This window comes from Triticum aestivum, chromosome 5B (genome assembly GCF_018294505.1).
Source record: "Triticum aestivum cultivar Chinese Spring chromosome 5B, IWGSC CS RefSeq v2.1, whole genome shotgun sequence".
In the NCBI taxonomy this organism is placed as follows: Eukaryota; Viridiplantae; Streptophyta; class Magnoliopsida; order Poales; family Poaceae; genus Triticum; species Triticum aestivum.
The window spans coordinates 309,701,243-309,721,991 of NC_057807.1; positions in this window are offsets into that span (position 1 = coordinate 309,701,243).

Below are 20,749 nucleotides of genomic sequence, written 5' to 3' on the forward strand. Positions count from 1 at the left end.
GCAGTATGACGTGGCCTGCCGCGCCACACACTCCGCTTCCTCCTCCTTTTCCGGCAAGGTCCCTCGTGTTAGGTAGCTCCTGAGCTCTGTGATCCAGCACCCTTCCCGAGGCTCCAGCGCCAGGAGCAGGCACGCTCCTGAGGTCGGGCCGCAGACCGGGGCTCCCGAGGCAGGTGGCTAGGGGAGCTCCTCACGAGGCTGCGCCGTGATTGACAGTGATGGCGTCGCCGAGGGCTTGAAGAGCCACTCCTCGAAGTCTCCAGGCTCCTGAGGTAGCCATCTGGATGCCCTTTTGGCGATGTCGTCAGCCTCTTGATTGGTGCCGCGAGGCATATGCTGCAACTCCAGCCCCCAGAACTGCTTCTCCATCCTGCGGACCTCCGCGAGGTAGGCTTCCATGTGCTCGTCCTTCGGCTCGTATACTTTTTTGGAGAAGTTGAGGAGGAGCTGCGAATCACCCTTGATGGTGAGGCGCTTCACCCCCAGAGTGACTGCGACTTTTAGGCCTGCTATCAGGCCTTCGTATTCTGCTATGTTGTTGGAGACCTTTTCTCCGTGCTGGAAATAGAGTTGCATGGCGTAGTAGAGCTTGTCTTGAGTGGGAGATACGAGCACCGCACCAGCCCCCGCGCCGTGTCTGGAGAATGCCGCGTCGAAGTACATGACCCAACCGTCCGGTGCCTCGCTTCCCAAGGAGAGTGATCGGTCCTCGCCAGCCTCGAGGCCTAGCGCCTCTGCCCATTCCGCTACGAAGTCCGCAAGCGCGGCCCCCTTGATGACTCTGGTTGTGCTGAATTCTATCTGAAACGCTTTCAGCTCGATGTTCCACTCAGCGACTCTTCCAGCTGAGTTGGGGCTCCTGAGGACCCTTTCCAAGGGGTATGCTGAGACGACCTTGATGGGATGGCCTTGGAAATAGTGCCGCAGCTTGCGCGAGGCTACCAATAGCGCGAGGAGGAGTTTCTGAGGAATGGGGTACCACGCCCTCGCGTCCTGTAACACCGTGCTGACAAAGTATACAGGGTGCTCGACGAGGTTGAGAGTGCTGGCGCTGCTAGCGTCCTCCAGAGGCCGGGGCACCTCCTGAGACAACGGAGCCCCCAGCGACTGGTCGCTTGGAGGAGGGGCCTCTTCTGTTCCGGGTGTGCTTCCCTGCAGCGGCTGGTTCTTCTTGGCTGCGGTCGCGGCCTCTGTGGCCCTCTTGGTCCTGCCTTGCTGTGACACGGATGGTTGCTGCGGCCTTGGTCCGACGCTCCTTCCTAACCGCCACCAGGGCTGCGCTGGCAGAGTAGGGGGTGGCTGCAAGGTAGAGCACCAGGGGCTCTTGAGGACACGGAGCCACCATCACCGGAGGGCTGGTTAAGTACCTTTTGAGATCCTGGAACGCCTTGTCGGCCTCTTCAGTCCATTCAAAGGGGCCCTTCTTCTTCATCAGCTTGAAGAAGGGCAGCGCTCGTTCCCCCAGCTTGGAGATGAAGCGTCCTAGTGCGGTCACGCGCTCGGTGAGCTTCTGCATCTCTTTGAGGGTCTTCGGCGGGCTCATGTCCTCGACTGCTTTTACCTTTTCCAGGTTGGCCTCGATGCCCCGGTGGGACACGAGGAAGCCCAGGAGCTTGCCCAAGGGGACTCCAAACACACACTTCTCCGGGTTGAGCCGCAGGTCCACTTCATTGAGGCTCGCGAAGGTTTCCTCCAAGTCCTGAATCAGGGTTTGTGCCTCCGGAGACTTCACCACAATGTCATCAACGTAAGCCTCAGCATTCCTCCCGGGCTACCGACCCAAGGCGATGTGCATCAACCACTGAAAGGTCGCACCTGCATTGCGCAGCCCGAATGGCATGCATGTATAGCAGTATACTCCACATGGGGTCAGGAAAGCCGTTTTTTCCACATCTTCTACTGCCATCTTGATCTGATGATAGCTGGAGAAGGCATCCAGGAAGCATAACAGGTTGCACTCAGCGGTGGAGTCGACGATCTGGTCGATGCGAGGGAGCGGGAATGGATCCTGTGGGCAGGCCTTGTTGAGGTTGGTGAAGTCGACACACATGCGTTCCTTTCCCCCTTTCTTTGGCACGACAACTGGGTTAGCCAACCAATCTGGGTAACGGACCTCGCGAATGACCCCTGCCTCCTTCAACTTGCGGGTCTCTTGGACGATGAAAGCTTGCTTCTCAGTGGACTACCGCCTGGCCTTCTGCTTCACGGGGCGCACGTTGGGGCACATGTTGAGGTGATGCTCAATTACGCCCCTCGGGACCCCTGCTAGCTGATCTGGTTCCCCCGCAAATACCTTCTTGTTCGCGCGTAGGAATTTCACCAGGGCCTCCTCCTGCTCGGGCTCGAGGTTGGCGCCTATGGTGAAGGTGGCGCTAGCAGATCCGTCCTCGTCGACCGGTACCTGCTTGGTTTTCGCCTTGTCTTGGGTGAACAACTGCTTCTTCTTGGCCGGTGCAGCCCCCTTGGGCTCAGGGGCGTCTGGGCCGGCGGGCTGCGCCACCACCGCGGCCTTGAAGGCAAGCTTGAGCGCTTGCAACGCATCCCCGGTGTCTCCAGACACGGTGAGGACGCCGCTACTCCTGGGCATCTTCATGAGGTTGTACGCTGGGTGAGTTGCGGCCATGAATCGGGCTAGTGCCGGGTAGCCGAGGATGGCGTTGTATGGGAGGCCGATGGGGGCGATGTTGAAGTCGATTAGCTCCGTGCGGAAGTTGTCGTAGGTGCCGAAGGTCACCGGGAGGCGGATCTGACCCAGGGAGCCGGTGGAGCTGCCCCCGATGCCCAAGAAGGGCTTGCTAGGCCGAAGCCGCTCCGGCGGTACGTGGAGGAGGCTGAAGGCTTCCACCGAGAGCATGCTGAGGCCAGCACCGCCGTCAATGAGGGTCCTGGTGATGGCCACCTGACAGATGGTGGGGGTGCACAGCATTGGGAGTGCGCCTGAGCAGGCTGAGTTGGAGGGGTGGTCATCCGAGCTGAAGGCCAGATCAGCTTTAGGTGCCGCCCAGCCCGGAGGAGCCCCATGCAGCTCGGAAGCGGCGCCGATCTAGCGGACGAATGGCTTTATGTGGCGGCTGAAGGTGGTGCATGCGAGCAACCTAGGAGAGCTGCGACGACCGGGTGCGCCGGTGCAGCGTACTGGGCAAGGAAGAGGCCGCGCAGCTCCCCCCCAAGAGGCCACGGAAGCCGTCGGCAGGTTGAGCAGCCACATGCGCGGGATGCCGGTGAGGGCCATGGGCAACCAGTTAGCCATGACCCTGTCGTCTCCCCCGGCCTCGAGGACGGCCTCCTCGTACGCCAGCAGGAAAGCCAGCGGATCGGTCATGCCGTTGTAGCGCGGTGGCATCTTCGGCTAGAACTTGTTCGGCCATTGCACCTGTCGCAAGGCGGGGGCCAAGTCTCGGAGCCCCCTATCCCCCGCACTGGCGCTGGAAACCAGAGCGGGTGGCGCGTTGCCCATCATGAGGGCGAACGACGGTGTTGGCGGAGAGCGGGTCGGTGGAAGGGAAAGCTCCGGCGCACCCCTACCTGGCGCGCCAAATGTCGGATTTTGGGTTCCGGCAGACCCTCAAGGTTCGAACTCTGGGGTGCGCGCGGAGATCACACCTACTGCCTACTCGTGTCTCGTCGCCTTGCAAGAATCTAAACTACATGAAGAACAACACAAAGGACACGAGGTTTATACTGGTTCGGGACACCATTGTGGTGTAACACCCTACTCCAGTGTGTGGTGTGGTGGATTGCCTCTGGGGCTTATGATGAATAGTACAAGGGAAGAACAGCCTCGCGAGCGTCTGTTCTTGGCTGGTGCGATGAACTGCTAGGGAGAGTCCAATCGCTTCTCTCTCTCTCTCTTGCCTCTGTTTCTCTTTTTATACCCTGTGGGTGTCTAGTCCTATTTACAGGTGGAGGCCCTGGGCCTCTTCCCAAATATTGAGCGGGAAGGGCGCCAACAATTAGCCATTTTGAAGGGGAACATCTAGTACACTTATCCTGACTAAAGTTGGTCTTCGGCTGCCAAAGATCCTGACAGTGACGCCGAATTGGGCTCCATGATGACCTCCATCTTGCTGCCCTGCTGGTCTTAGTCTTGTTACACCGAAAGGGTTGCCTTTGCTTGATGCTCTTGCCTGCGCTTGCCCCCTTTGCACCAAAGAGGAAACAAGGACTCTGTGTAGGCCGGCGCCCGCCTGGCGCTCGCCTGGCCTCGGTCGTCATGGCTTGCGTCATGGGCACCTCGTGAGGTACCCCGCCTTGATTTCTCCGCCTCCTCGCGAGCCAGCCTGACGAGGTTGTGCCCGAGGAAGCCTCCCGTCGTCCGCCCCGCGAGGCTTGGCCCCTCGCGAGGGTCTTGAGGATGCGTTGATGAAGATGGGCCGTACTGGGCCACTCCCCGAGCCACGCCACAGGCCGCAGGCAGGCAAGTCTGGGTACCCCCGTTCCCAGAACGCCGACAGACCCCCCTTCCTTCTCTCTTCCCCTACCCCTTTCTTCTCCAGTGAAATAAGGCAGGGGGCGCCACTTGGGGAAACCCCAAGTAGGATTCGGATCCTACTTGGGGCTCTCCCTGGCTGCTCCCTCACCCCCACCTATATATATATGGGAGGGGGGCGCCTAGAACACACAACATCAATTGTTAGCCATGTGCGGCACCTCCCTCTACCGTTTACTCCCACGGTCATATCTTCATAGTGCTTAGGCGAAGCCCTGCGCGGATCACTTTACCATCACAGTCACCACGCCATCGTGCTGACGAAAATCATCTACTACCTCAACATCTTGATAGATCAAGAAGGCGAGGGACATCACCGAGTTAAATGTGTGCAAAACTCAGAGGTGCCGTACATTCGGTACTCGATCGGTGGATCGCGAATAAAGTTTGACTACATCAACCGCGTTGTGAAACGCTTCCGCTTACGGTCTACAAGGGTACGTAGACACACTCTCCCCCTTGTTTCTATGCATCTCCTAGATAGATCTTGCATGAGCGTAGGATTTTTTTTGAAATTGCATGCTACGTTTCCCAACAGTATGTTGATTGATACGTCTCCAATGTATCTATAATTTTTGATTGTTTTATCAATCTTGGAAGTTTATTATGCAATTATATGCAATTATGTATCCTTTTTGGGACTAACCTATTAACTTAGTGCCAAGTGCCAGTTGTTTTTTTTGTCGTGTTTTGGTTTTCCAGCAAATCAGTACCAAACGAAGTCCAAATGCCACAAAACTTTTTGATGATTTTTTGGACATAAGAAACACTAGAAGCTTTGGGAGGAGACAGGAAGGCGAAGGAGTGGGCCATGAGCCACCAGGGCATGCCCTGGTGCCTCATGGGCCCCTCGTTCCTCCGTTTGACATAATTCCATCTCTATAAATTCTCTAAAATCCGAAAACCAACAAAGAGCCACCCAAAACACTTTTTTCGCTATCACAAGCTTTGGTTCTCGTGAGATCCCATCTAGAGGCCTTTTCTGGTACTCTTCCTGAGGGGGATTCAATCATGGAGGGCTTCTACATCAACCTTGCTGCCCCTTTGATGATGTATGCGTAGTTTTCCACAGACCTACCGGTCTATAGCTAGTAGCTATATGGCTTCTTCTCTCTCTTGGATCTTCAATACAGTCTTCTCCTTGATGTTCTTGGAGATCTATTTGATGCAATCCTTTTTTGCAGTGTGTTTGTTGGGATTCGATGAATTGTGGGTTTATGATCAGATTACCCATGAATATTATTTGAGTCTTATCTGGACTCTTTTATGCATTATTTTATAGCTTTGTATTTCTCTCCGATCTATCTGTTCGGTTTGGCCAACTAGATTGATTTATCTTGCAGTGGAACATGTGCTTTGTGATGGGTTCGATCTTGCAGTGCTCAATCACAGTGACAGAAGGGGACATGACACATATTTGTATCATTTCCATTAAGGATTAAATGATGGGGTTTATTCATATTGATTGGATTTACTTAGTCTACATCATGTCATCTTGCTTAACGCGTTACTCCGTTCTTTATGAACTTAATACTCTAGATGCATGCTGGATAGCGATCGATCTGTGGAGTAATAGTAGTAGATGCAGGCAGGAGTCGATCTACTTGTGTCAAATGTGATGCCTATATAGATGATCATTGCCTTGGATATCGTCATGATTATTCGTTTTTCTATCAATTGCCCAACAGTAATTTGTGTACCCACCATATCCTATGTTTAAGAGAGAAGCCTCTAGTGAAAACTACGGTCCCCGGGTCTTTTTTTTATCATATATTAAAATCCAGAAATACCTTGCTGTAATTTTATTTACTTTATTTTATATAGCGTTTTTGTTTATCTATCTATCACTATGATATTTGATCCTTGCAACTAACCGCCGATGGATTGACAACCCTTGTTTGCATTGGGTGCAAGTATTTATTATTTTGTGAGTAGGTACTACTAACGAGGTGTTGCATGGCTCTCTTACTGGATTGATAACCTTGGTTCTTAACTGAGGGAAATACTTATCTCTACCATACTACATCATCCTCTTCTCTTCGGGGAAATCCCAATGCAACTCACAAGTATTAGGAAGAATTTCTGGCGCCCTTGCCAGGGAGACTTCATCAACATCTATCAAGTACCATTGCATAAACTTCATCTCCTTGCATTTACATTATTTGCCATTTGCCTCTTGTTTTCATCTCCCCACTTCTAAAATATTTTCACAAAAACATAAAAACATTTTCCGTTTTCCTTTTGGCTTGTTTACTTGCTTTGTCGTGATGTCTCAAGAAAATACAAAGTTGTGTGATTTTTCCAATACTAGTAATAATGATCTTATTAGTACTCCGATAGCTCCTCTCGTCACTTCTGCGGAGTCTTGTGATATTAATAATGCTTTGCTAAATCTTGTTATGAAAGAACAATTTCCTTGTAGTCCTAATGTAGATGTTGCGTCCCATCTTAAAACGTTCGTTGAATTGTGTGATGCAATAGAAAAAAAATGTGGATAATGATATTGTCGAATTAAAATTATTTCAATTCTCACTAGGAGATCGCGCTAAAACTTGGTTTTCATCTTTGCCACGAAATAGTATGGGATGAGTGTAAATATGCTTTATTGCCAAGTATTTTCCTCCCACAAAAAATATTTCTCTTAGAAATCAAATTATGCAGTTTAAGCAACTTGAGCATGAACATGTTTCCCAATCTTGAGAGAGTATGAAATTAATGATAAGAAATTGCCCTACTCATGGTTTAAGTTTATGGATGATCATACAAACTTTTTATGCGGGATTAAGCATTGTTTCTATAAATCTTTTAGATTTCGCCTTGGGAGGTACCTTTATGGAAATCACATTAGGAGAAGCTACAAACTTTCTTGATAATATTATTACAAATTATTCACAATGGCATACTGAAAGAACTCCTACTAGTCAAAAAGTAAATCATGTTGAAGAAATAAGTACTTTGAGTGATAAAGTAGATGCACATATGATAATGGTTGCTAGTAAATGATCCTAATGATGTGCCATTGTGTACTTTGATTTAGAAACATAATGATCCCGTAGATGTGAATTTTGTCTTATGAAACAATTTCAATAGTAATGTGTATAGAGGTAATCTAAATCCTAGGTCGTTTCCCGGAAATTCCTCTAATTATTATGGCAATTCATATGGTAATTCTTATAATAATAATAATAATAATAATAATAATAATAATAATAATAATAATAATAATAATAATAGAATGCCTTCTAATCTTGAAAGTAATATTAAATAATTTATAATGCTCAAAAGGATACTACGATAGAGGAAAATTTGAGTAAACTTGATGATATGTCTAGAAGCATGGATATGATTGTTCATGATGTGGCAAATCTTAAATATAAAATTTTACCGCTAAAGCTTGTTATTAATGATTCTACTAAAGCTCTCTATGTTTCCATGGATGAAAGCAAAGAACGAACCGCTAGGTTAAGGGCTAAGCGAGAATTCTTAGAAAAAGTGATTCCTCCCGGTTTTTATCGCAATTATGATGAATATATTAAAATGATTGGTGTTACACCCATTGAATCTTTGTTTGGAAATAGACTTGATGAAAAGGGGACTGAAGAAGAGTCAACTTTAGCTAGAAGGCGTCCCCATTGTTTAGAGGGTGATGATCTTAATGAAAAAATTGATAAAAGTGGGTTTGGAGAGGTCAAAACTTTAAATAGTGATGTGCCCACTACTTTGGATCACAAGGACTCTAATTATGATAGTTGTTCTTTAATTGAGTGTATTTTCTTGTTACAATCCATGCTAAATTCACCAAATGCTTATGAACAAAATAAGGCTTTTACTAAACTTATTGTAGAAGCGATGACGAAAGCTAGAATTGGGGTTTCAATACCTAGGAAATTATATGACGAGTGCGAACCTACCACTAAAGTTAAATCAAAAATTATGAGTGCAATGCTTTATGTGATTTGGGTGCTAGTGTTAATACCATGATCTTTATATCATGTGTTAGGTTTTGATACGCCTCCAACGTACCTATAATTTTTGATTGGAACATGTTATTATAGTATCAATCTCGGATGTTTTATATGCAATGACAAGTGAATAAACACCTCATTGTGAGAATAACCAACTTAGCGTGGAAAATATTGGCCACCCCTGCCACCACATGAGTGGTACGGGCATACAAAACGGAAATTTATTTTGAACAATTAGAGTTGGCACATGCAAATTTACTTAGAACGGCATGGAAATACTGGATATAGATAGATATGGTGGACTCATTTGGAAAAACTTAGGTTTTAAGGAGTTGGATGCACAAGCAGTATTTCTGCTTAGTACAAATGAAGGCTAGCGAATAGATTGAGAAGCGACCAACCAAAAAACGAAAACAGTCATAAACATGCATTGAACATAATTAACACTGAATATTGCACCATAAGTAGGATATAACTTCGTTGCATAACTATTGACTTTACGTGCATGCATAGGGAATCACAAATCTTAACACCAATATTCTTACTAAACCACAATTACTCATTAACATGACTCACACATTATCGTCTCCATATCGAAAAAGTATTGCAAGGAATCAAACTTATCATATCCAATTATCTTCATGAAAGTTTTTATTATATCCTTCTTGAATATTCATCACATTGGGCCCACATTCATATCTTGTGCAAATTAATATTACTATTATAAACTCTAAAAAAGATATAAGTGAATCATGAGAGTGTAAATATTTATTCAAAATATAATCACCGTCGTGCTAAAAAAGATATAAGTGAAGCACTATAGCAACTGCCTAGCTCAAAAAATATAAATGAGGCACATAGAGTATTCTAACAAATCATGATAGATGTGTGTCCCTCTCAAATTGTCCAGCAAAAATGATTCTGACAAACTAAAAAAATAAAGCAAAGAATCATATAACACATGACGCTCCAAGCAAAACTCCTATCATGTGATGAATAAAAATATAGTCCAAGTAATATTACCGATGGTCGTTAAAAGAGAGAGGGGATGCCTTCCGGGGCATCCCCAAGCTTAGTTGCTTGGGCGTCCTTGAATATTATCTTGGGGTGCCTCGGGCATCCCCAAGCTTAGTCTCTTGCCACTCCTTATTCCTTCGTCCATTGTGATCTCACTCAAAACTTGAAAATGTTAGCATACAGAACTTAACAAAACCTTTGTGAGATCCATTAGTATAATAAAACAAATCACTAATTTAAGTACTATTGCAAACCAATTCATTTGTTTTGCATTATACCTACTGTATTCTAACTTCTCCATGGCTTATACCCCCCGATAAAATCCATAATTCGATCAAAACAAGCAAAACAATGCATCAAAATCAGAATTTGTCAAAAACATAATAGTCTGTAGTAATCTGAACATTCACCATACTTCTATAACTCTAAAACCTCTGAAACATTAGGACAACATGGGAAAATTTTATATAAATTATATGTAGAGAATTCAGATCAAAATCACATTCCAGTGAATTTTAGAAATTCTGCTACTGGGCGCAAAAGGTTCTGTTTTTTCACAAAACCAAATCAACTATCATTGAAATCACCCCAAAGGTTGTACTTGGAAAAAACACTAATTAAAACCCCAAAACACGACCATAACAGTAGCATAATTTTGGGCACAAAAAAATTAAAATGATAACTATTGGGTTGTCTCCCAACAAGCTCTTTCTTTATAGCCACCAAGATAGGCTTGAGATTTTATTGATGCTCACATCGAAGATAATAATTGTAACGGAAAGAGAGCATCATAAAACATGTTACAAACACATTTAAGTCTAACATACTTCCTATGCATAGGCATTTTATAACAAAACAAATAGTTAAGGCTGGAAATATTTAGCATATGCATGAAAGAAGAAGGAAACAATAACAATCTCACAATGAAAAGAGGTAATGTAAGACATGATTTTATAAACCATATTTTCTTCTCTCATAATAATTACATATAGGATCATATTGAAATTTAACAATATAGCTATCTATTGGTGCAACAGACCCTCGGCCTGTCGCCCTGATTGTGCACAGGCACAAGATCAAGATTGAAGCATCAGTCCAAGACAAAGGGCAAGAAACCAAGATATTCGAAGCATTAACAAGCAGATTAGAAGGGACCAAGGCCATGTCAGAAAAGCAAAATATCATCAGGAAAGAAGCCTCCCTTGCCAGGCAGGCGAGCCCGGCAAGGGGCCAGGCCACCCCCAGAAGAAGATGACCAAGGCATCCCAGCAGGGCCTGCCGGGACTCGTGGAGGCCATATCACCTCACCAACTACTCCACCATGACTCATGTCGTCGATCATTCCGGTGTCACGCTGCAGAGTGATTAAGTGGCAGCCATTTGCCACATGGCAGCTGCTCTCTACCAACAAAACCCATAGATGACACCCGTCGTATGACGTGTCAGACGAGAAGGCATGGAGCTGGCAAGATAGCCCGGCAAGCCTTGCCAGGCAGCCAACGACATGACATTAAGTGGCGCATTAAATGCGCACTGTCAGCCTGCAGAGTTAGGTACAATATCACTATTTGCTATCTAATCAATGTCTAATGACTAATTTGCCACTGTGGTGACCCCTGAGCCTATAAAAGGAGTCCCATGGCAATAGTTCGAGAGGTTGGAAAGTTAGACCACACGCACTCTCGTACACGTGTAGTTGCTGCCGGCCTGAGGCAACCCTTGCCGCGCAAGTGTAGTGCGCACCACCACCCCTTTTCCACCATCAATCCACCAAAGCAGGAGTAGGGTTTTACGCCTCACAGCAGCCCAAACCTGGGTAAAACTCCCCGTGTGATCTCTGTCGTGCTGCCCCCACATTGGTCTACTCTTTCTGCAACGTGACTCCCCCTGCTGAACCAGCAAGGGGCCACCCTGGCCCCATAGGTGACTGTGGTTTCCTGCGACATGTTTGGTGCACCAGGTAGGGGGCTCGCTTGTGCGAACTTGAAGACATGAGCTGCACGTCACCTTCATCGCCATTTGCATCTTCAACGACACCGTGGACCATGGCGCCCAAGAAGAAACCTACTTATTCGGCTCATCCACCCACCTCGAAGGCCCCGCCACCCACGGCCTCCAACGCTGTGGGGGGCACGGAGACACACGAGGATGCGAACGTTGCTGGGGATGTGATGTAGGATGGAACCCTATAGCGTCGATCTTTCACGTTTGGAGTGGATCCTACGGGGAATCACGAAGAACACACGGAAGCACAAAGGGGAAACACGGGGAAAACGAGAGAGAATCACTAAACCGACAAGGAATCAATCACACAAGTGCTAGATCATCACACACATAAGGTAGCACAAGGTTCAAGATCAACAAAGGTAAGGATACAAAGGAACCGTTCTTCTCCGCGAGGAGGCCTTGATGTTCTTCCCTAGAAGGGGTCTTGAATCCGCTTGGGGGATCTTCTCCGAAGAGGTCGTGAACTCTGAGGAGAAGTATCCAAGTGGATGAGCAAAGGCTCTCACACAAATATGAGCTAATCCAATGCTAACTCTAACTAGGAGGAGGTGGGCGCGTATATATAGTGCTAGCCCACGAAGGGGTAAGTGAGAGGGGGATACATGGGCCGTTGGCCCGTTCTCTGCGCACAGGCAGGCCGGAAGTTCCGGGCGGGGTCGGAAGTTCCGGGCTCCGGAAGTTCCGGGCAGGTTCCGGCCGGGTTCCGGGATAACCAGAGAGTTGGTGTGCTCGGGGCTGGTCTAGACACCGGGGGCCGGAGGTTCCGGGCAGGCCGGAAGGTCCGGGGGCCGGAAGTTCCGGGCAGGACGGAAGGTCCGGGGGCCGGAAGTTCCGGGCAGGCCGGAAGGTCCGGGCTTTCCATAAGCTTCTCCCTGCTTCTTCTTCCTTCTCCTCTTCCATGCCTGGCCTTGGTCCTTGGATCCTCCATGGTCGTCTCGGTTGTACCTGAGTGTATGCAAGGTCCATGCATGAGGTAGTAGCCATGTCTCACATGTGGAAAGTGACGGTTCGAAGACGAGGGATTTCACCTTGTGCCCAATGGCGTATGGTCGAGGTCTCGTCATATGTCCTCTTGGGGCTTGGAAAGTAGTCGGAGTGTACATGGGGATGAACATGGGATGCTCCGCATCATATCACCCCCCCCCTGGGAAAGATCCGACCTCGGATCGTGATCCTCATCACCATGGAAACGGGTGTCATGGACGGACATGTAGTTGGACGTAGGTGAAGGCATTGCGCAATCCAAGTACTCCAAGGTGTCTCCGGTATGTGGTACATGCAAAATGAGCAAACACAAGCGACACTCGGAAATATAATGGTTAGCACACACAAAATGTCCATCAATTAAGCGTGAGTCCATGCGAAGGGATAGTGCGCGACAAAGCGCATGAAGCTTATCAAGATGATCTAGAATGGTATGCAAAGCATTCATGGAAACAAATGCAATCATTGTGCACACAATTGTGTTATGAGTATGAGCAATGCAACCACGATGCAAAATGATGTCATAATGGGATGGTGCATCAAAATCACGAACATAGCAATGGATGCTCAATATTTATATGTTATCATGCAATTGATGGTGGGCAATATGATCATGATGTATGAATATGCCATCAAGGAAGATCACAACAAATTTGCTAAGGAAGTGAACAAGCTCATATATCATGGATGACATGGAAATAGATGCAACAAGACAAGCATAATGTGAGTCAATCCATGCATAGGGTGCAAACTTGTGGTGAGTATGATAAGTCCATCGAGCATGACATGTATGAGCACAATCAACAAATATGGAGGTGTTGGTTGTTGGAAATATGCCCTAGAGGCAATAATAAAAGTATTATTATATTTCAATGTTCATGATAAATGTCTTTTATTCATGCTATAACTGTATTATCCGGAAATCGTAATACACGTGTGAATACTTAGACCGCAATATGTCCCTGGTGAGCCTCTAGTTGACCAGCTCGTTGTGATCAACAGATAGTCATGGTTTCCTGACTATGGACATTGGATGTCGTTGATAACGGGATCACATCATTAGGAGAATGATGTGATGGACAAGACCCAATCCTAAGCATAGCATAAAAGATCGTGTAGTTCGTTTTGCTAGAGCTTTGCCAGTGTCAAGTATCTCTTCCTTCGACCATGAGATCGTGTAACTCCCGGATACCGTAAGAGTGCCTTGGGTGTATCAAACGTCACAACGTAACTGGGTGACTATAAAGGTGCATTACAGGTATCTCCGAAAGTATCTATTGGGTTGACACGGATCGAGACTGGGATTTGTCACTCCGTATGACGGAGAGGTATCTCTGGGCCCACTCGGTAATGCATCATCATAATGAGCTCAATGTGACCAAGGTGTTGGACACGGGATCATGCATTACGGTACGAGTAAAGTGACTTGCCGGTAACGAGACTGAACAAGGTATTGGGATACCGACGATCGAGTCTCGGGCAAGTAACGTACCGATTGACAAAGGGAATTGCATACAGGGTTTGATCGAATCCTCGACATCGTGGTTCATCCGATGACAACATCGAGGAGCATGTGGGAGCCATCATGGGTATCCAGATCCCGCTGTTGGTTATTGACTGAGAGCGTCTCAGTCATGTCTGCATGTCTCCCGAACCCGTAGGGTCTACACACTTAAGGTTCGGTGACGCTAGGGTTATTAGGAAGACTAGTATGTGACTACCGAATGTTGTTCGGAGTCCCGAATGGGATCCTGGACGTCACGAGGAGATCCGGAAGGGTCCGGAGGTAAAGATTTATATATGGGAAGTTGTCAAACGGACACCGGGAAGTTTCGGGGTCATACCGGTATTGTACCGGGGCCACCGGAAGGGTTCCGGGGGTCCACCGGGAGGGGCCACCCCTCCCGGGGGGCCACATGGGCTGCGTGGGGCAGGGAGCCAGCCCCTGGTGGGCTGGCCGCACCCCCTCCCTTGGGCCCATGCGCCTAGGGTTGAGGGGGGAACCCTAGAGGGGGCGCCCCCCTTGGCTTGGGGGGCAAGCCACCCTCTCCCCTCTCCCCTAGGCCGCCGCACCCCCCTAGATGGGTTCTAGGGGGCCGGCCCCCTTCTCCCTTCCCCCTATAAATAGAGGGGTGAGGGGAGGGCAGCCGCACCACCCTCCAAGGCGCAGCCCTCCCCTCCCCAACACCTCTCCTCCTCCATTGTGTGCTTGGCGAAGCCCTGTCGGAGTACTGCCTCTCCACCATCACCACGCCGTCGTGCTGCCGGTGGAGCTGTCTTCCTCAACCTCTCCTTTCCCCTTGCTGGATCAAGAAGGAGGGGACGTCTCCCGTCCCGTACGTGTGTTGAACGCGGAGGTGCTGTCCGTTCAGCACTTGGTCATCGGTGATTCGAATCACGTCGAGTACGACTACATCATCACCTTGCAAGCTTCCGCACGCGATCTACAAGTGGTATGTAGATGCAAACTCTCTCCCTTGACTCGTTGCTTAGATGAACTCATAGATGGATCTTGGTGAAACCGTAGGAAAAATTTTAATTTTCTGCAACGTTCCCCAACAGTGGTATCAGAGCTAGGTCTATGCGTAGTTCTCTTTGCACGAGTAGAACACAATTTTGTTGTGGGCGTGGATTTTGTCATCTTACTTGCCTCTACTAGTCTTTTCTTGCTCAAACGGTATTGTGGGATGAAGCGGCCCGGACCAACCTTACACGTACGCTTACGTGAGACCGGTTCCACCGACTGACATGCACTAGTTGCATAAGGTGGCTGGCGGGTGTCTGTCTCTCCCACTTTAGTTGGAGCGGAATCGATGAACAGGGCCCTTATGAAGGGTAAATAGAAGTTGACAAAATCACGTTGTGGTGATTCGTAGGTAAGAAAACGTTCTTGCTAGAACCCAATTGCAGCTACGTAAAAGATGCAAAAACTATTAGAGGACGTCTAACTTGTTTTTGCAGCGATTGATCATGTGATGTGATATGGCCAGAAGTTGTGATGAATGATGAATTGTGATGTATGAGATCATGTTCTTTGTAATAGGATTCACGACTTGCATGTCGATGAGTATGACAACCGGCAGGAGCCATAGGAGTTGTGATTATTTTTTGTATGACCTGCGTGTCATTGAATAACGCCATGTAAACTACTTTACTTTATTGCTAAACGTTAGTCATAGAAGTAGAAGTAGTCGTTGGCGTGACAACTTCATGAAGACACGATGATGGAGATCATGATGATGGAGATCATGGTGTCAAGCCGGTGACAAGATGATCATGGAGCCCCGAAGATGAAGATCAATGGAGCTATATGATATTGGCCATATCATGTCACAACTATATAATTGCATGTGATGTTTATTATGTATTTTGCATCTTGTTTACTTAGGACGACGGTAGTGAATAAGATGATCCCTTATAAAATTTCAAGAAGTGTTCTCCCCTAACTGTGCACCGTTGCTACAGTTCGTCGCTTCTAAGCACCACGTGATGATCGGGTGTGATGGATTCTTACGTTCACATACAACGGGTGTAAGACAGTTTTACACAGCGAAAACACTTAGGGTTAACTTGACGAGCCTAGCATGTGCAGACATGGCCTCGGAACACGGAGACCGAAAGGTCGAACACGAATCGTATGGAAGATACGATCAACATGAGAATGTTCACCGACGATGACTAGTCCGTCTCACGTGATGATCGGACACGGGCTAGTCGACTCGGATCGTGTAACACTTAGATGACTAGAGGGATGTCTAATCTAAGTGGGAGTTCATAATTTGATTAGAACTTTATTATCATGAACTTAGTCTAAAACCTTTGCAAATATGTCTTGTAGATCAATGGCCAACGCTAATGTCGACATGAACTTCAACACGTTCCTAGAGAAAACCAAGCTGAAAGATGATGGCAGCAACTATACGGACTGGGTCCGGAACCTGAGGATCATCCTCATAGCTGCCAGGAAACAATATGTCCTAGAAGGACCGCTAGGTGACGCTCCCGTCCCAGAGAACCAAGACATTATGAATGCTTGGCAGTCTCGTGTTGATGATTACTCCCTCGTTCAGTGCGGCATGCTTTACAGCTTAGAACCGGGGCTCCAAAAGCGTTTTGAGCACCACGGAGCATATGAGATGTTCGAAGAGCTGAAACTAGTTTTTCAAGCTCATGCCCGGGTCGAGAGATATGATGTCTCCGACAAGTTCTACAGTTGTAAGATGGAGGAAAACAGTTCTGTCAGTGAGCACATCCTGAAGATGTCTGGGTTGCACAACCGTATGACCCAGCTGAACATTAACCTCCCAGATGAGGCGGTCATTGACAGAATCCTCCAGTCGCTCCCACCAAGCTACAAGAGCTTTGTGATGAACTACAACATGCAGGGGATGGAAAAGACCATTCCTGAAGTGTTCTCGATGCTGAAGTCAGCAGAGGCTGAAATCAAGAAAGAACATCAAGTGTTGATGGTCAATAAGACCACTAAGTTCAAGAAGGGCAAGGGTAAGAAGAACTTCAAGAAGGACGGCAAGGAGGTTGCCGCGCCTGGTAAGCCAGTTACTGGGAAGAAGTCAAAGAATGGACCTAAGCCTGAGACTGAGTGCTTTTATTGCAAAGGGAAGGGTCACTGGAAGCGGAACTGCCCCAAATACTTAGCGGATAAGAAGGCCGGCAACACCAAAGGTATATTTGATATACATGTGATTGATGTGTACCTTACCAGTACTCGTAGTAACTCCTGGGTATTTGATACCGGTGCCGTTGCTCATATTTGTAACTCACAGCAGGAGCTGCGGAATAAACGGAGACTGGCGAAGGACGAGGTGACGATGCGCGTCGGGAATGGTTCCAGAGTCGATGTGATCGCCGTCGGCACGCTGCCTCTACATTTACCTACGGGATTAGTTTTGAACCTTAATAATTGTTATTTAGTGCCAAGTTTGAGCATGAACATTGTATCTGGATCTCGTTTAATACGAGATGGCTACTCATTTAAGTCTGAGAATAATGGTTGTTCGATTTATATGAGAGATATGTTTTATGGTCATGCTCTGATGGTCAATGGTTTATTCTTAATGAATCTCGAGCGTAATATTACACATGTTAATAGTGTAGATGCCAAAAGATTTAAAGTTGATAACGATAGTCCCACATACTTGTGGCACTGCCGCCTTGGTCACATTGGTGTCAAGCGCATGAAGAAGCTCCATGCCGATGGACTTTTAGAGTCTCTTGATTATGAATCATTTGACACGTGCGAACCATGCCTTTTGGGCAAAATGACCAAGACTCCGTTCTCCGGAACAATGGAGCGAGCAACCAACTTGTTGGAAATCATACATACCGATGTGTGCGGTCCAATGAGCGTTGAGGCTCGCGGAGGATATCGTTATGTTCTCACTCTCACAGATGACTTGAGTAGATATGGGTATGTCTACTTAATGAAACACAAGTCTGAGACCTTTGAAAAGTTCAAAGAATTTCAGAATGAGGTAGAGAATCAACGTGACCGAAAGATAAAATTCTTACGATCAGATCGTGGAGGAGAATACTTAAGTCACGAATTTGGTACACACTTAAGGAAATGTGGAATCATTTCACAACTCACGCCGCCTGGAACACCACAGCGAAACGGTGTGTCCGAACATCGTAATCGCACCCTATTGGATATGGTGCGGTCTATGATGTCTCTTACCGATTTACCGCTATCATTTTGGGGATACGCTCTAGAGACAACTACATTCACTTTAAATAGGGCACCGTCTAAATCCGTTGAGACGACACCGTATGAATTATGGTTTGGAAAGAAACCTAAGCTATCGTTTCTGAAAGTTTGGGGATGCGATGCTTATTTCAAGAAACTTCAACCTGAAAAGCTCGAACCCAAGTCGGAAAAATGCGTATTCATAGGATACCCTAAGGAAACTGTCGGGTATACCTTCTACTTAAGATCCGAAGGAAAGATATTTGTTGCCAAGAACGGATGCTTTCTGGAAAAAGAGTTTCTCTCGAAAGAAGTAAGTGGGAGGAAAGTAGAACTCGATGAAGTACTACCTCTTGAGCGGGAAAGTGGCGCAGCGCAGGAAACCGTTCCTGTGATGCCCACACCAACTGAAGAGGAAAACAATGATGATGATCAAGGTACTTCGGATCAAGTTACTGCTGAACTTCGTAGGTCTACAAGGACACGTTCTGCACCAGAGTGGTACGGCAACCCTGTCCTGGAAATCATGTTGTTAGACAACAATGAACCTTCGAACTATGAAGAAGCGATGGCGGGCCCAGATTCCAACAAATGGCTTGAAGCCATGAAATTCGAGATAGAATCCATCTATGAAAACAAAGTATGGACTTTGACAGACTTGCCCGATGATCGGCGAGCGATAGAAAACAAATGGATCTTTAAGAAGAAGACGGACGCGGATGGTAATGTTACAATCTATAAGGCTCGACTTGTCGCTAAGGGTTATTGACAAGTTCAAGGGATTGACTACGACGAGACTTTCTCTCCCGTAGCGAAGCTGAAGTCCGTCCGAATCATGTTAGCAATTGCCGCATACTATGATTATGAGATATGGCAAATGGACGTCAAAACGGCATTCCTTAACGGGCATCTTAAGGAAGAACTGTATATGATGCAGCCGGAAGGTTTTGTCGATCCTCGGAACGCTAACAAAGTATGCAAGCTCCAGCGATCCATTTATGGACTGGTGCAAGCATCTCGGAGTTGGAACATTCGCTTTGATGAGATGATCAAAGCGTTTGGGTTTATGCAGACTTATGGAGAAGCCTGCGTTTACAAGAAAGTGAGTGGGAGCTCTGTAGCATTTCTCATATTATATGTAGATGACATACTCTTGATGGGAAATAATATAGAATTTCTGGACAGCATTAAGGCCTACTTGAATAAGTGTTTTTCAATGAATGACCTTGGAGAAGCTGCTTATATATTAGGCATCAAGATCTATAGAGATAGATCGAGACGCCTCATAGGTCTTTCACAAAGCACATACCTTGATAAGATTTTGAAGAGGTTCAAAATGGATCAGTCCAAGAAGGGGTTCTTGCCTATGTTACAAGGTGTGAGATTGAGCTCGGCTCAGTCACCGACCACGGCAAAAGATAAAGAAGAGATGAGTGTCATCCCCTATGCTTCAGCCATAGGATCTATTATGTATGCCATGCTGTGTACCAGACCCGATGTAAACCTTGCCGTAAGTTTGGTAGCAAGATACCAAAGTAATCCCGGCAAGGAACACTGGACAGCGGTCAAGAATATCCTGAAGTACCTGAAAAGGACGAAGGACATGTTTCTCGTTTATGGAAGAGACGAAGAGCTCATCGTAAAGGGTTACGTCGACGCTAGCTTCGACTCAGATCTGGATGACTCTAAGTCACAAACCGGATACGTGTATATGTTGAATGGTGGAGCAGTAAGCTGGTGCAGCTGCAAGCAGAGCGTCGTGGCGGGATCTACGTGTGAAGCGGAGTACATGGCAGCCTCGGAGGCAGCGCATGAAGCGATTTGGGTGAAGGAGTTCATCACCGACCTAGGAGTCATACCCAATGCGTCGGGGCCGATCAAACTCTTCTGTGACAACACTGGAGCTATTGCCCTCGCCAAGGAGCCCAGGTTTCACAAGAAGACCAGGCACATCAAGCGTCGTTTCAACTCCATCCGTGAAAATGTTCAAGATGGAGACATACAGATTTGCAAAGTGCACACGGATCTGAATGTCGCAGATCTGCTGACTAAACCTCTCTCGCGTGCAAAACATGATCAACACCAGAACTCTATGGGTGTTCGATTCATCACAATGTAACTAGATTGGTGACTCTAGTGCAAGTGGGAGACTGTTGGAAATATGCCCTAGAGGCAATAATAAAAGTATTATTATATTTCAATGTTCATGATAAATGTCTTTTATTCATGCTATAACTGTATTATCCGGAAATCGTAATACACGTGTGAATACTTAGACCGCAATATGTCCCTGGTGAGCCTCTAGTTGACCAGCTCGTTGTGATCAACAGATAGTCATGGTTTCCTGACTATGGACATTGGATGTCGTTGATAACGGGATCACATCATTAGGAGAATGATGTGATGGACAAGACCCAATCCTAAGCATAGCATAAAAGATCGTGTAGTTCGTTTTGCTAGAGCTTTGCCAGTGTCAAGTATCTCTTCCTTCGACCATGAGATCGTGTAACTCCCGGATACCGTAAGAGTGCCTTGGGTGTATCAAACATCACAACGTAACTGGGTGACTATAAAGGTGCATTA